General features: G+C 42.7%; 2 pseudogenes; both read left to right on the top strand.

Moving 5' to 3' along the window:
* Nucleotides 1-8099: 8099 nt before the first annotated feature.
* Nucleotides 8100-9797, top strand: LOC147004141 (heterogeneous nuclear ribonucleoprotein Q pseudogene; annotated as a pseudogene).
* A 5064-nt stretch (nucleotides 9798-14861) lies between these two features.
* On the top strand, nucleotides 14862-16559 carry LOC147004140 (heterogeneous nuclear ribonucleoprotein Q pseudogene; annotated as a pseudogene).
* The last annotated feature ends 490 nt before the right edge of the window (nucleotides 16560-17049 follow it).

Below are 17049 nucleotides of genomic sequence, written 5' to 3'. Positions count from 1 at the left end.
TGAGAAAAAGCAGATTATCGAGTACCATGGAATGTCAGAAAATGAATGAGAATTGACAAGGGAAATATTGATTTCCTAGGAACAATAAACACTAGGCCAGGGAATAATCAAGTGCAGAAACCCAGGCTCTCAGTGTTCCTTCTAGCACTTTCTCAGGAATAACCAAATGCTACACCAAATTCACAAATTTCTTCTGAAAAAACCCACAAGAAATTTGACCAGAAAGTGCAGAACACAGAAAGTAGGGGAATATGGTATAGTCATCATACAAAGTTGACCTTACCTGGGTCCAAAAGCAAATGACCACAAAAACATGCACATAGAAAATAACAGTATGGGTGTGCCAGTGTAAGTTTTAAAATGTTTCTCTCTAATAGATGCAGAAAGTAAACTCAACTTGATTTCATGACAGTGACTCAAAACTGTTTCAACAAGCACAAACCAAACAACTCAAGGCATAAATTATGTACAATCAGTGGGAGAAAGCTCACTGATAGATATATGTCAATATAGCTATGAAAGGCCTAGGGCAAAATATCACAGTGGATCACTATGAAAGCTCTGAAGAATGTGGAACAGAAGGAACATTACTGAGTCTAATGAGGATAATAGCCAACATCCTAAGCCTATCCCTACACACACTGAAGACAGCTGTCATCATTCTACTCTACTCAGTAGACAAACAAGGATGTGCAAAGCCTCCACAATAACTTATCACAGTACAGCAGTGCTTGCACAGAGCAAGTAAGACTTAGAATGTTTTCAGTGTTCAAATAAGGATATGAGGAAGACAATTTTTCTCAAATTTCAAGAAATATAATTCTTCAACTCAAGACATGCAAGTATCCCAAGAAAATAATCCAATCTGATAAAACACTTAACATGCTATAGAATAATACAAGAAAAATACAAAAAAAAAATATATGATTTGGATTTATACATTCCTAAAGAATAATCTGATAAGTGAGAAGACCACTCAGTGCCTAAAAGGATCTTGGATATGCTGGTTTAGCATACAAACTGCTAAAGGGGGCTCTGTAGGTTGATGGGTGTAAATTGTCATTAATGGTTCTCCCTAGATGCTGACCTTTGTGCTGTAATACCAACCTATCAATGTATGTTGACCAGCGCAGTAGTGACAGGTAGGTAACAGAAACTTTACTGGCTTGAACTGAGGTCAACCTACAAAGGAAATACAGACATGGCACTGGAAGCTGGTCAAAAGTTGCTCTAAAGATCACAGTCTGAAAAGTGAATTTATAACTGACATACTGCTATATGTAGAAATATGGAAATACATTTAAATTGTTGAGGCTTTCAGCCTAAGTCAGACAAACATGGTTTGTAAAGGAAAACTGCCAATTCAGAGAGAGCTGAATAAAAAGCCAGCAGTGGGGTAAAGGCAAGACTGTAAAAGAAGGAGGAAGTGGAGTTATAGAAACCCATGCTGTCATTTACCATGGAACATGGAATTATGAATATATGACAGCATGGATACCCATCCAAAACCTTCCTCAGAACATACATGAAACACAAGGATAGGATGAAAACATGAATAACAAGGGATGAGACAGAGATAGAAGAGATGGTAACTGTGTAAGCACTCTGGGACACTTCCTGTGCAAAGGCCATTCACCTGAAAATGCAAGCACTAGGAGATTTAGTTAGCACAGATTAGAGTAAACTCTAGGAACTCTGTAATATCTGCAATACCAAAGAAACCAGGTAATGCAAATCCTCTACCAGAATGTTTCTCTGTGAATATTCTAACAATTGTAATATACATGAAATAAATATAATCCCTAATCCTTGTGATGGAAAATTTACTGACAACAGGAATTTCTGTAAAACAGAAATTGGAGATGCAGGGAAAAATACATTGCTGTCATAAATTTACAATACTCAAAACTTGATGCCCTGGGCATTTGCAGACAGCATCAAGTGTGTAATAAAAATGGGCATAGGAACACATGAATTTTCAGGGAGAAATGAGGACATTTTTCAAAGTATGTCACTTCATGACTCTTACCTGTGACATACAGGCTGAGTATCGTTGTCATTTCTACCAGCAACAGACCATAAATTCCTGCTCCAGTGACAGATGTTATACTTTAAATTCAAAAGGAAGAAATACATAAAATAAATGTGTGTCCTGGAATTGTTTTGTCTAATTGTATAACAGGAAAAGCACATCTTCCATTTCATGGAGACTGAACAAGAGCTCATTCTAGAATGGGAAGAATAACCTATGGGTTTACCTACTTCCACCATGAAGTCAATATGAACACTAGGGCTTCGACTTTAAATCTTGCCACTGACATTTCCTCATTTACATACCTGATTCTGAATAGACACAATTCCACAGGCTTGAGCCTTCCAGTCAGTTTACTATCACTTGTTTCTTCACAACCTTTCTTTCTTTCTTTCTTTCTTTCTTTTTTTTTTTTTTTTTGGTTGGTTTTTTTCGAGACAGGGTTTCTCTGTGTAGCCCTGGCTGTCCTGGAACTCACTCTGTAGACCAGGCTGGACTCGAACTCAGAAATCCCCCTGCCTCTGCCTCCCGAGTGCTGGGATTACAGGCATGCGCCACCACGCCCGGCTTTCACAACCTTTTCAAAGTAGATAAATTCAAATAGCAACATGCAGTGTTCAGACATTGGGACTCTTGAGTACTAGAAGGCCATCGCATTCTAGTCTAGCATTTCCTAGGAAAGTCTCTTAAATATTGGATTCCTGTACTCCCACTTGTATCTTCCTATTGTCACATCTAAGTGCTGTAACAATGTTTATCTCTTTAAAGCTGTCTTTTTTTTTTTTTTTTGGTTTTTTTGATACAGGGTTTCTCTGTATAGTCCTGGCTGTCCTGGAACTCACTTTGTAGACCAGGCTGGCCTCGAACTCAGAAATCCGCCTGCCTCTGCCTCCCAAGTGCTGGGATTAAAGGCGTGCGCCACCACGCCCCCCTAAGCTGTCTTTTCCTATCCCTTACCATTAAAAGAGATGATTATATTAGCATACAGTAGTACTAAATATTTATCCATACATTGAAATCAGAAGAACATGGAATCATATTTTTCAAGCCCTGAGAGAAAATAACTGGCAACTTTAATGTGAAATCCAGAAAAGTGGCTACAACTATTGACAGTGTAAAACATACATTTGAACATAGTAATATATTAAGACACCTTTTTTACTCAAAAAACTACATAGAAAATAAACTAATGAAAATATGCACAAAAGAATAAGACATAAAATTTTCATGAGAACTTAGGAAATACGACATTTATTGTGAAGAATGAATGAATGAATACAAGAAAAGTAGGAAATATTCCTCATGTACAACATAGTAAAGCTCTCTCCCATACAAGGAATGGAGAAAAATATGAAGCATATTTTGCCACTCACAATGCCCGAGTGATTGCTTCTAGATTGCAAATGCTAAGGAATGCAATCTCACAAAGAACAGATTTTCATTGACCAATCATCAAAGAAGTTCACAATAAAAATTTTGGTAAAAGTCAGAATAGATAACACAGCTATCTACATAATTAAGTCTATTATTTGTGGATCTTGGTTTTCAGTCCAGGAAGAAGAATTCTGTCAAACTAAAATGACATCGTATTGTATAGGGATATTCAAGGCTGTTCCGACTTAGGGTTTGGTCCAGTACAAGGCACACAACTTTCCTCACTGTGGTTGGAATACAAGCAAGCCTTTAGGATTCGCGTCAATCCCAAACAACAAAAGTACATTTACTAAGAAAAAGGAGGTTCGCATTTTTAAAGTATTGTCAAATTGAATGGCAGAACATGTGAAATATTAGAGAAAGATCTTAGAGACAGGATATGTCCAACACTCCTCAGGTGAGAGACGAGGGGTAAGCTACTTGAGGAAGAGAAAGACAGTACAGGAAGAAGAGAATGGTAAAGGAATACAGTAGAGTGCATGGGCAGCAGTACAGTACAGTTGAGAGAGTACAGCCACAGAGAAGGAAAAGGACACAGTTTTACTGGGAGAGTTTTACAGACTCAGGCTGAAGAGAGAACATGCTAGGCACAGGTAAAGACAGAATGAGCAGGAGAAAGAGAAGGAGCCAGAAGATTTAAAAAAGATTGCTACAGTTAATTTAAGGCCAAGCAGAGCAATTCTGTGTCTGAGAGAAGAACCAGGCTGAATGAGTCACCTGGGAGAGTAGTTTGAGCCTGAACAGCGAGTTGAACGAGACAGTTAAGAGTTGAAATGAGGTCAGGCAGTGGTGGCACATGCCTTTAATCCCAGCATATTTCTCAGTTCGAGGGCAGCCTGGTCTGCAGAATGAGTTCCAGGGCACCCAGGACTCTACACAGAGAAACCCTGTCTTGAAACCAAAAAAAAAAAAACAAAAAAAAAAAAAAAACAAGAGTTGAAATGAACAAACAAAGCGGGAGCTTATTCAGCAGGAAATTTCTGAGGGTGAAAACACTCTATGACCAGATAAGATTGTTTGGGGGCTAGAGGCTTCCAGGACTAGGCCAAGGTAAGTAGACGGAGGCAGTAAGCCTACCAGACAACAATTATAATAGGAAAATACAAGTTACTTTTAAGATCCTGTGGAAAATCTAATACCACTCACTATAAAAGCTTTCTAGAATGTAAGAAGAGAAGAAACACACCTCAGAAAACAAATGGAAAGAGACTTGAAACTAAACCAAACAGTCCAGAAAAGGCAGGAAAGTCATTATTCCATCCTTTTTTTTCCATTTTGTATTATTTTCTTTATTTACATTTCAAATGTTAATCCCTTTCCTAGAATCCTCTCCAAAAATCCTCTAACTTCTCCCCCTCCCCATTCTAAAGAACCCATCCTCTCCTGTTTCCTGGACCTAGTGTTCCCCTATACTCTGGCATAGACCTTTCACAGGTCCAAGGGCCTCTCCTCCCATTGATGATCGACTAGGCCATCATCACCTACATATGCAGCTAGAGCCATGAGTCCCACAATATGTTTTGTTTGGTTTTTTTTGTTGTTGTTGTTGTTTTGGGTTTTGGTTTTTTGTTTTGTGTTTTGGTTGGTGGTTTAGTTTCAGGGAGCTCTAGGGATACTGGTTAGTTCCTATTGTTGTTCCTACTATGGGGCTGTAAATCCCATCAGGTCTCTGGGTAATTTCTCTAGCTCTTTCATTGGGGACCCTCTGCACTGTCCAATGGATGACTGTGAGCATCCACTTCTGTATTTGTCAGGCACTAATAGAGCCTCTCAGGAGACAGCTATATCAGCCTCCTGTCAGCAAGCTCTTATTGGTATCCACAATATAATAAGGCCAAATTAAACAAACTGCATCAGTGTGAACGCAATTCAAGGACTTAAAATCATGTAGACTGGACCGAAGATGTGATTCAGAAAGCAAGTGCATCTTCTGGAGAAGAACAACTCAGATCAGACCATCCACTCTGTCAACAAATATTGTGGATGGACTCTCTGGTGGTAGCATTCAGTGTCCAGAAACTGCTATGCAAACTGGGGCAGGAGGCAGAGTTATCAATGGCCATACCCAGATTTGTATCCTGTGTGCTACAATCTCAATCTGCCAGGCAAGGCATGGCCGCCAATATCATAGTGGCAAGGCTATCTGTGGGTAACAAAAGGCTTTCCTGTTCAAGCTGAGGCTGGCTCCTCAGGAAAAACATACATAGACTAAACAGAGAATCTGGCTAAAATCCAATAAGGAAGGTCACAGGCCCTGGGAGGGAATCCAGGATTGAGATCTGCTTCATGTGTAAATGGCCCTTTTCAAACACATTAACTGATGCTGATTTCAGTCTGAGTAAAAGAAACTTTGATTTCAATGGGCAACAGCAATTTCCCAGCATCAAAATTAATTAAATATTGACATGAAGTGACAGCTGACAGCGCTGCCTACCATGGGAAATCCATATCATCACATCTAATATTCTTAGTGAAATCTTTCACTAAGACGCATCACTGAATGCTGTATTTACATCAAAGAGTGCATATGCCTCAATGTGAAACTAACGGAGACTATAACTTTGTTAGGTTAATGTTAATATTTACAGCCATATGATGGTGCTTTATAACGTAAATTTTCTTTTTTTTTTTTTTTTTTTTTTTTTTTTTTTTTGGTTTTTCGAGACAGGGTTTCTCTGTGTAGCTCTGGCTGTCCTGGAACTCACTCTGTAGACCAGGCTGGCCTTGAACTCAGAAATCCACCTGCCTCTGCCTCCCGAGTGCTGGGATTAAAGGCGTGCGCCACCACGCCCGGCTAACGTAAATTTTCTAATTCAATCAAATCTCCACCGATCGCCATATGACAAATATCTACAAAGCTCTCTGAGGATGCCTACTCAGTTCCCTGGAGAAAGGGAAATGAAATGGCAAATGGAGGAACAGGGGAGTTAAGAAAGCATGAACGAATTTGAATTACAGGAGCTTTATAAAGGCTTTTGCAAAGACAAACCTCCCAGTATACAAACTCCAGATGCAGCCAAGGATCTACAGGGATACTTTAGAAAAATATTCTGGCAACCAGAAAATTGATTAAAACATCACCATAAACTCAATTCACAGGAACTCAAACTTCCTGACAATGGTAAGATATCCACAACAGAATTGTGAAGAGTAGCGACAGAAAATGCACCCCTGCTCCACAAGCCTGCCCTGCTCCTGCCCATTTACCAGCCCAACAGCTCCTCTGACCTGGAAGGCTACAGGACCAGATGCTGAATATCCTAGGAGGCCAGCACAGCAACTGCAGCTTAAGGAAGTTTTCAGGTTCTGCAAATACTAGGCACGAGTCTCCCTCCAGGACTTCCGGACCACGAGGCAGCCAAGGTACAAGGAGAATGCTGAAAAGGCGGGACTTCCTGTCATTTCTGCCTGGCTCCTCAGAGCCCCTCCTTCTGAACCCGCCCAATATTCAGCAGCTTCCTGCAATTCTTCTAAGCCCACCTACTTCAGGACCTTTTAATTAATTAGCTTCCCATTTCTTCACAGCATTTTTTATTGTTTTGGATTTTTGCTTGCTTGCTTACGGAATTCATTGATTGATTGGTTGGTTCTTTGTTTTTATTTTGTCTTTTTCTTAAACTTATTTAATCATGCATGAAGCCCACCCTCCCCAGCAGGAACCACTCCTCCAACTCTGTTGCAGGCTGCCTTTCACACAACTTCTCTGGACCTACTCTGCACAGCTTCCCCACAATGTTGCTGCCAGACTAGACCAGAGCTGGATGTACTAGGACACTGCACGTAAGTTCTGAGAGTTTTACAGAATCAGGCTGAAGAGAGAACATGCTAGGAACAGGTAAAGACAGAATGAGCAGGAGAAAGAGAAGGAGCCAGAAGATGAGAAAGATTTCTACAGTTCATTTAAGGCCAAGTGGAACAATCCAGTGTCTGAGAGAAGAACTCAGCTTGGAGAGGAGTTTGAGCTGGAAAAACCGAGTTGAATCAGCTAGTTAAGCATTGAGAAGGAATAAGAAAGGGGGAGCTTGCCAGGCTTGGTGGCGCACGCCTTTAATCCCAGCACTTGGGAGGCAGAGGCAGATAGATTTCTGAGTTCGAGGCCAGCCTGGTCTACAGAGTGAGTTCCAGGACAGCCAGGGCTACACTGAGAAACCCTGTCTCGAAAAACCAAAAAAAAGGAGATAGAGCGACTGGGCAGGGACTGGGGACGGGGCCGAGAGAGAGCTAGCGAGGGAGGGCGTGAAGCCAGAGAGAGCCAGAGAGGAAAAAGGGCGGCCACTCGTGTGTGAGCAGCCGCGGACGGGAGTGGGGAAGCTGGGGGAGGAGGTGCAGGGAAGGAAGGACGAAGGCCGAGAGGACAGGGCGGCTAGCGAGGTGGCGAGGGGAGAAGGAGGAGCTGTGGGAGGGCAGGGGCTGAGCTGAGGGAGTGAGGGAGAGAAGCGGACGCGCCAGGGATGGGAGGGAAGGGGGGTCACGCGGGGGCGCGCGCGCACCGGGAGCGCGTTCGGAGGCGAGTGGAACTGGATCAGGTTTGCTGCCAGCGGCGTGAGCTTCGGCCGCGGTTTTACAACAGCTCCACTCGCGCCGGACACAGGGAGCAGTGAGCACACGTTCCTCGCCAGCGGACCCGTCGGACAGGATTCCTCGGCCCCAGCCCCGCGGGGAGGGCTAGTTGCACATAGTGATTTAGATGAAAGAGCTATCGAAGCTTTAAAAGAGTTCAATGAAGAAGGCGCATTGGCAGTGCTTCAACAGTTTAAAGACAGTGATCTCTCTCATGTTCAGAACAAAAGTGCCTTTTTATGTGTTGTCATGAAGACTTACAGGCAGAGAGAAAAACAGGGGACCAAAGTAGCAGACTCTAGTAAAGGACCAGATGAGGCAAAGATTAAGGCACTTTTGGAAAGAACAGGCTACACACTTGATGTGACTACAGGTCAGAGGAAGTATGGAGGACCACCTCCAGATTCCGTTTATTCAGGTCAGCAGCCTTCTGTTGGCACTGAGATATTTGTGGGGAAGATCCCCAGAGATCTGTTTGAGGATGAGCTTCTTCCATTATTTGAGAAAGCTGGACCTATATGGGATCTTCGTTTAATGATGGATCCGCTCACTGGTCTCAACAGAGGTTATGCGTTTGTCACTTTTTGTACAAAAGAAGCAGCACAAAACTGTATAAAAACAGTTAAACTGTATAATAATCATGAAATTCGTTCCGGGAAGCACATTGGTGTCTGCATCTCAGTTGCCAACTTTTTGTGTGAGCTTTTTGTGGGCTCGATTCCTAAGAGTAAAACCAAGGAACAGATTCTTGAGGAATTTAGCAAAGTGACAGAGGGTCTCACATATGTCATTTTATACCACCAACCTGATGACAAGAAAAAAAAACAGAGGCTTTTGCTTTCTTGAATATGAAGATCACAAAACAGCTGCCCAGGCAAGACGTAGGCTAATGAGTGGTAAAGTCAAAGTCTGGGGAAATGTTGGAACTGTTGAGTGGGCTGATCCTATTGAACATCCTGATCCTGAAGTGATGGCAAAGGTGAAAGTGCTGTTTGTACGTAACCTTGCCAACACGGTAACAGAAGAAGTTTTAGAAAAGTCGTTTAGTCAGTTTGGGAAACTGGAACGAGTAAAGAAGCTAAAAGATTATGCTTTCATTCATTTTGATGAGAGAGATGGTGCTGTCAAGGCTATGGAAGATATGAATGGTAAAGACTTGGAGGGAGAAAATATTGAAATTGTTTTTGCTAAGCCACCAGATCAGAAGAGGAAAGAAAGAAAAGCTCAGAGGCAAGCAGCAAAGAATCAAATGTACGATGATTACTACTATTATGGTCCACCTCATATGCCTCCCCCAACAAGAGGTCGAGGGCGTGGAGGTAGAGGTGGCTATGGATATCCTCCAGATTATTATGGATACGAAGTTTATTATGATTATTATGGTTATGGTTACCATAACTATCGTGGTGGATATGAAGATCCATACTATGGTTATGAAGATTTTCAAGTTGGAGCTAGAGGAAGGGGTGGTAGAGGAGCAAGGGGTGCTGCTCCATCCAGAGGTCGTGGGGCTGCTCCTCCCCGTGGTAGAGCCGGTTATTCACAGAGAGGAGGCCCTGGATCAGCAAGAGGCATTCGCGGTGCGAGAGGAGGTGCCCAACAACAAAGAGGCCACAGGCAGGGAAAAGGGGTCGAGGCCGGTCCTGACCTGTTACAATGAAGACTGACTTGCTATGTGGGATTACACCAGAAGCTTGCAGAGGAGTAATGGTAAGGAAAAATCAAGAAACCTTAAATATCTCGGATGTATAGGAGCATATTCTATTGCAGAAGACCCGCCTATGAAGATCATGGAATCAAATACGGGACATTGAACTAATACTTGGACTTTGATATGAATTTCTTTAACAATTTTCTCTGCAGTGCAAGTTATTAAACTAAAGCTACTCTATTTTCCAAATGTGTTCCAAAAAATCCTTCATAACTTCTAGCATGGTATCTTAATAAAGAATAAAGTTGTTCTCTTTAAAAAAAATAAAAGAAAGAAAGAAAGAAAGAAAGAAAGAAAGAAAGAAAGAAAGAAAGAAAGAAAGAAAGAAAGAAAGAGAGAGGCTGGGCATGGTGGCGCATGCCTTTAATCCCAGCACTTGGGAGGCAGAGGCAGATGGATTACTGAGTTCAAGGCCAGCCTGGTCTACAAAGTGAGTTCCAGGACAGCCAGGGCTTATACAGAGAAACCCTGTCTCGAAACCCCCCCCCCCCAAAAAAAAAGAAAGAGAGAGAGAGAGAGAGAAAGGGGGAGCTTATTCAGCAGCAAATTTCAGAGGCTGAAAACACACTAGGCCTAGATAATACTGTATGGAGACTAGAAGCTTACATGACTGGGCCTAGGTTAATACATATAGGCAGGAATCCTCCCAAATTACAGTGACAGTAGGAGAATGAAACTTACTTATACAGCCCTGTGGTAAAAAGTAGACACTGCTCAGTATGAAAGCTCTCAAGGATAGAAGAGAAGAAACATACCTCAGAAATAAGGGAAGCAGACTCAAAACTAAAGCAATCAGTACAGAGAAGGTCAAAAATAATTATTCCACTCTAATGGGGATTAATGCAACACAGAACATCAATAAGAACACAGGTCAAGGACAGAAAAACATTTAGAGTGGACAGAATAGGTGATTCAGAAAGCAAGTAGACCTTCTGGAGAAAACCACCTCATATCAGACCATTCACTCTCAGCAGACATCTTACACACCCTGGTGGTAATTTCCATAGTGACAAAAACTGCGAGGGAAATTGGGGCAGGAAGCAGAGTTATCAATGTCTTACTCAGGTTTGCAACCTGCTTGCTACAATCTGAATCTGCCAGACAAGGCATGGAATTTTTTTTTTTTTTTTTTAAGATTTTTATTTATTTATTATATGTAAGTACACTGTAGCTGTCTTCAGACACTCCAGAAGAGGGCGCCAGATCTCGTTACGGATGGTTGTTAGCCACCATGTGGTTGCTGGGATTTGAACTCTGGACCTTTGGAAGAGCAGTCGGGTGCTCTTACCCACTCAGCCATCTCACCAGCCCCAGAAATTTTTATGATACTGGCAAGACTATCTGTGGGTAACAGGTTTTCTGTTTCAAGCTCCACAGGAAAAAAAATCCATAGATTACAGTGAAAATCTGCCTAAAAATCCGGTAAGGAAGGTCACAGGCCCTAGGAGGGAATCTACTGATGATATTTGCTTTGTGTATAAATTGCCCTTGTCACACCCATAGCCTGATGCTGCTTTCAATCTGGATAAAAGAAACTTTGATTCCAATGGGCAGCAGCAATTTCCCACGATCAAAATTAATTAAATATTGACATCAAGTGACAGCTGACAGCACTGCCTTCCATGGTAAATCCATATCATCACATCTAATATTATTCTTTTCCAGAATCATTAAGGAAATAGAATTTGGCAAAATCAAATTCATGTCCTCTTTGTACTGGCAGGTGAGCCCCACTCCACCCCTTGTTCAATACCTCTAACATACCTGGATCCTTTGTGAGAGTCTCCTTGACCTTAACTATCCAGTGCTCTTAGTGTTGATTTACAGTTATGGAGATTTGACTGAGCATATGGAGACCTGAAAATGAGAAAATATAGTTTAGAATGAACATGGAACTGTTCATGGAACAAAAATGAAAGACGTCAATGCCCGAGAAAAGGATAAATATGAAGGAAAGAGAAGATATCATGAGAATACCTATTTTTCTCCGAGTATTCCAGTTTACCCTAAAGATGTGAGAGTCAGCCACAGTTAACACACATACAGCATCTTTTTCCAAGCAATACAGAAGAGGAAGAGGGAAGACTGGAAGAAAATTATTCTGACCCAGAATCCAGACAGTAATCCAGTAAGTAAGTGATCAAAATTATTCAAAAGATGTTGTCTAATTTTGTCTTAATCCATAGTAAAAGCCTGGTGGTGGCACGCCTTTAATCCCAGCACTTGGGAGGCAGAGGCAGGCAGATTTCTGAGTTCGAGGCCAGCCTGGTCTACAAAGTGAGTTCCAGGACAGCCAGGGCTACACAGAGAAATCCTGTCTCGAAAAAAACAAAAACCAAAAAAAAAAAAAAAAAAAGAAAAGAAAAGAAAAAAATCCATAGTAAATTTTCCACTTATTAAAATATCTACTCCTGAAATCATCACCGCACAGCACAATGGGCAGAACCTTGGAAAAATGAAAGGAATTCAGGAAGAATGGCTACCTGGGGTATCTGTTAACATATCAATTAAGTCATAGTTTGATAGGTGCTTTCTTGGCTGCTGGTTATCTCTAGTCCTGCCCCTCTATCCTCCAACACATCCTCAATTCCCCTTCCCACACCTGATGGCCTGGTTCAGTCTGGACCCAACCAGATATCTCTGAATGCTTTCTCCCTCACACTGAAACCTCAAAAATAACCTCACCACCAGCACAAGAACCAGGTATCTTCTTGAAGTGCTGCGGGTTGCATGTCTTAGGAAAATAATAAAGCCTCATAGGAAACTACAGTTGCCTATAAAATGCCTGTAGCATGTGACCAAAGTCTATCTCTTGGTCACGATGTATTATTTGATAAAGCTGGCCCACATGGTGGAATTGGATTTTCTCTGGTGACACTCAGGGTTAACAGAACCTACTATATATCTTCAAGTCTGATAATCTGTCTAACACACATTCTCTATGAATGATTATTATTCACCTTACTGCATTTTCTTTTCAGGGTCTTCTTTCTTTTCTTTTCTTTTGTATTTATAACCACCTATTGAATTCAATTTTCATATCCTATGTTCTCCTCATTTCCTTAAGGAAATTTCTCATCACAAGTACCTTGCTGCAATCCTGTCTTCATGTTTTATTCAAACCTAAGGTATGACATTAATAACAAAGCATATGTAGACACATTTCTCAATGATGTATTTACATCAAACTATGCGTATACCTCTGTGTTCAGCTAACGGAGACTATAACTTTGCTTCGTTAATGTTAATATTTACAGCCATATGATGGTGCTTTATAAGGTATATTTTCTAATTCAATCAAATCTGTACTGGTCCCCATATGACAAATATCTACAAAGCTCTCTCGGGATGCCTACTAAGTTCCTTGGAGAAAGGGAAATTAAATGGCAAATGGAGGAACAGGGGAGTTAAGAAAGCATGAACGAATTTGAATCCGAGGAGCTTTATTAAGGCCTTTACAAAGACAACCCTCCCAGTATACAAAGTACAGAAAGGGCCAAGGATCTACAGGGTTGTTTTAGAAAAATATTCTGGCAACCATAAAATTAATTAAAACATCACCATAAACTCAATTCACAGTAACTCAAACTTCCTGATAATGGTAAGATATCCACAACAGAATTGTAAGGGGGGCAACAGAAAATGCACCCCTGATCCACAGGCCTGTCCCGCTCCTACCCATTTCCCAGCCCAACAGCACCTCTGATCTGGCAGGTGACAGGACCAGCTGCTGAATATCCTAGGAGGCCAGCACAGCAACTGCAGATTAAGGAAGTTTTCAGGTTCCGCACACACTAGGCACTAGTCTCCCTCCATGACTTCCTGACCACGAGGCAGCCAAGATACATTGAGAATGCTGGAATGGCGGAAATTCCAGTCACTTCCTCTGGGTTCCTCAGAGCCACTCCTTCTGGACCCGCCCAATACTCAGCAGCTTCCTGCTGTTCTTCTAAGCCCACCTCCTTCAGGACTTTTTAATTAATTAGCTTCCCAGTTCTTCAGAGCAATTTTTGTTGGTTTAGATTTTTGCCTCCTTGCTTGCTTATTTAATTCATTGACTGATTTTTTGATTGATTGATTCTTTGTTTTTATTTTGTCTTTTTCTAAAACTTATCTATTCATGCAGGAGGCCCACCCTCCCCAGCAGGAACCACTCCTCCAACTCTGTTGCAGGCTGCCTTTCACACAACTTCTCTGGACCTACTCTGCACAGCTTCCCCACAATGTTGCTGCCAGACTAGACCAGAGCTGGATGTACTAGGACACTGCACGTGAGTTCTGAGAGTTTTACAGAATCAGGCTGAAGAGAGAACATGCTAGGAACAGGTAAAGACAGAATGAGCAGGAGAAAGAGAAGGAGCCAGAAGATGAGAAAGATTTCTACAGTTCATTTAAGGCCAAGTGGAACAATCCAGTGTCTGAGAGAAGAACTCAGCTTGGAGAGGAGTTTGAGCTGGAAAAACCGAGTTGAATCAGCTAGTTAAGCATTGAGAAGGAATAAGAAAGGGGGAGCTTGCCAGGCTTGGTGGCGCACGCCTTTAATCCCAGCACTTGGGAGGCAGAGGCAGATAGATTTCTGAGTTCGAGGCCAGCCTGGTCTACAGAGTGAGTTCCAGGACAGCCAGGGCTACACTGAGAAACCCTGTCTCGAAAAACCAAAAAAAAGGAGATAGAGCGACTGGGCAGGGACTGGGGACGGGGCCGAGAGAGAGCTAGCGAGGGAGGGCGTGAAGCCAGAGAGAGCCAGAGAGGAAAAAGGGCGGCCACTCGTGTGTGAGCAGCCGCGGACGGGAGTGGGGAAGCTGGGGGAGGAGGTGCAGGGAAGGAAGGACGAAGGCCGAGAGGACAGGGCGGCTAGCGAGGTGGCGAGGGGAGAAGGAGGAGCTGTGGGAGGGCAGGGGCTGAGCTGAGGGAGTGAGGGAGAGAAGCGGACGCGCCAGGGATGGGAGGGAAGGGGGGTCACGCGGGGGCGCGCGCGCACCGGGAGCGCGTTCGGAGGCGAGTGGAACTGGATCAGGTTTGCTGCCAGCGGCGTGAGCTTCGGCCGCGGTTTTACAACAGCTCCACTCGCGCCGGACACAGGGAGCAGTGAGCACACGTTCCTCGCCAGCGGACCCGTCGGACAGGATTCCTCGGCCCCAGCCCCGCGGGGAGGGCTAGTTGCACATAGTGATTTAGATGAAAGAGCTATCGAAGCTTTAAAAGAGTTCAATGAAGAAGGCGCATTGGCAGTGCTTCAACAGTTTAAAGACAGTGATCTCTCTCATGTTCAGAACAAAAGTGCCTTTTTATGTGTTGTCATGAAGACTTACAGGCAGAGAGAAAAACAGGGGACCAAAGTAGCAGACTCTAGTAAAGGACCAGATGAGGCAAAGATTAAGGCACTTTTGGAAAGAACAGGCTACACACTTGATGTGACTACAGGTCAGAGGAAGTATGGAGGACCACCTCCAGATTCCGTTTATTCAGGTCAGCAGCCTTCTGTTGGCACTGAGATATTTGTGGGGAAGATCCCCAGAGATCTGTTTGAGGATGAGCTTCTTCCATTATTTGAGAAAGCTGGACCTATATGGGATCTTCGTTTAATGATGGATCCGCTCACTGGTCTCAACAGAGGTTATGCGTTTGTCACTTTTTGTACAAAAGAAGCAGCACAAAACTGTATAAAAACAGTTAAACTGTATAATAATCATGAAATTCGTTCCGGGAAGCACATTGGTGTCTGCATCTCAGTTGCCAACTTTTTGTGTGAGCTTTTTGTGGGCTCGATTCCTAAGAGTAAAACCAAGGAACAGATTCTTGAGGAATTTAGCAAAGTGACAGAGGGTCTCACATATGTCATTTTATACCACCAACCTGATGACAAGAAAAAAAAACAGAGGCTTTTGCTTTCTTGAATATGAAGATCACAAAACAGCTGCCCAGGCAAGACGTAGGCTAATGAGTGGTAAAGTCAAAGTCTGGGGAAATGTTGGAACTGTTGAGTGGGCTGATCCTATTGAACATCCTGATCCTGAAGTGATGGCAAAGGTGAAAGTGCTGTTTGTACGTAACCTTGCCAACACGGTAACAGAAGAAGTTTTAGAAAAGTCGTTTAGTCAGTTTGGGAAACTGGAACGAGTAAAGAAGCTAAAAGATTATGCTTTCATTCATTTTGATGAGAGAGATGGTGCTGTCAAGGCTATGGAAGATATGAATGGTAAAGACTTGGAGGGAGAAAATATTGAAATTGTTTTTGCTAAGCCACCAGATCAGAAGAGGAAAGAAAGAAAAGCTCAGAGGCAAGCAGCAAAGAATCAAATGTACGATGATTACTACTATTATGGTCCACCTCATATGCCTCCCCCAACAAGAGGTCGAGGGCGTGGAGGTAGAGGTGGCTATGGATATCCTCCAGATTATTATGGATACGAAGTTTATTATGATTATTATGGTTATGGTTACCATAACTATCGTGGTGGATATGAAGATCCATACTATGGTTATGAAGATTTTCAAGTTGGAGCTAGAGGAAGGGGTGGTAGAGGAGCAAGGGGTGCTGCTCCATCCAGAGGTCGTGGGGCTGCTCCTCCCCGTGGTAGAGCCGGTTATTCACAGAGAGGAGGCCCTGGATCAGCAAGAGGCATTCGCGGTGCGAGAGGAGGTGCCCAACAACAAAGAGGCCACAGGCAGGGAAAAGGGGTCGAGGCCGGTCCTGACCTGTTACAATGAAGACTGACTTGCTATGTGGGATTACACCAGAAGCTTGCAGAGGAGTAATGGTAAGGAAAAATCAAGAAACCTTAAATATCTCGGATGTATAGGAGCATATTCTATTGCAGAAGACCCGCCTATGAAGATCATGGAATCAAATACGGGACATTGAACTAATACTTGGACTTTGATATGAATTTCTTTAACAATTTTCTCTGCAGTGCAAGTTATTAAACTAAAGCTACTCTATTTTCCAAATGTGTTCCAAAAAATCCTTCATAACTTCTAGCATGGTATCTTAATAAAGAATAAAGTTGTTCTCTTTAAAAAAAATAAAAGAAAGAAAGAAAGAAAGAAAGAAAGAAAGAAAGAAAGAAAGAAAGAAAGAAAGAAAGAAAGAAAGAAAGAGAGAGGCTGGGCATGGTGGCGCATGCCTTTAATCCCAGCACTTGGGAGGCAGAGGCAGATGGATTACTGAGTTCAAGGCCAGCCTGGTCTACAAAGTGAGTTCCAGGACAGCCAGGGCTTATACAGAGAAACCCTGTCTCGAAACCCCCCCCCCCCAAAAAAAAAGAAAGAGAGAGAGAGAGAGAGAAAGGGGGAGCTTATTCAGCAGCAA

Source organism: Mus caroli, unplaced genomic scaffold (assembly GCF_978045245.1).
Source record: "Mus caroli unplaced genomic scaffold, Mus_caroli_1 scaffold_6, whole genome shotgun sequence".
NCBI lineage: Eukaryota > Metazoa > Chordata > Mammalia > Rodentia > Muridae > Mus > Mus caroli.
The sequence above is the reverse complement of the archived record's forward strand: the minus strand, read 5'-3'. Positions and strand labels throughout refer to the sequence as shown.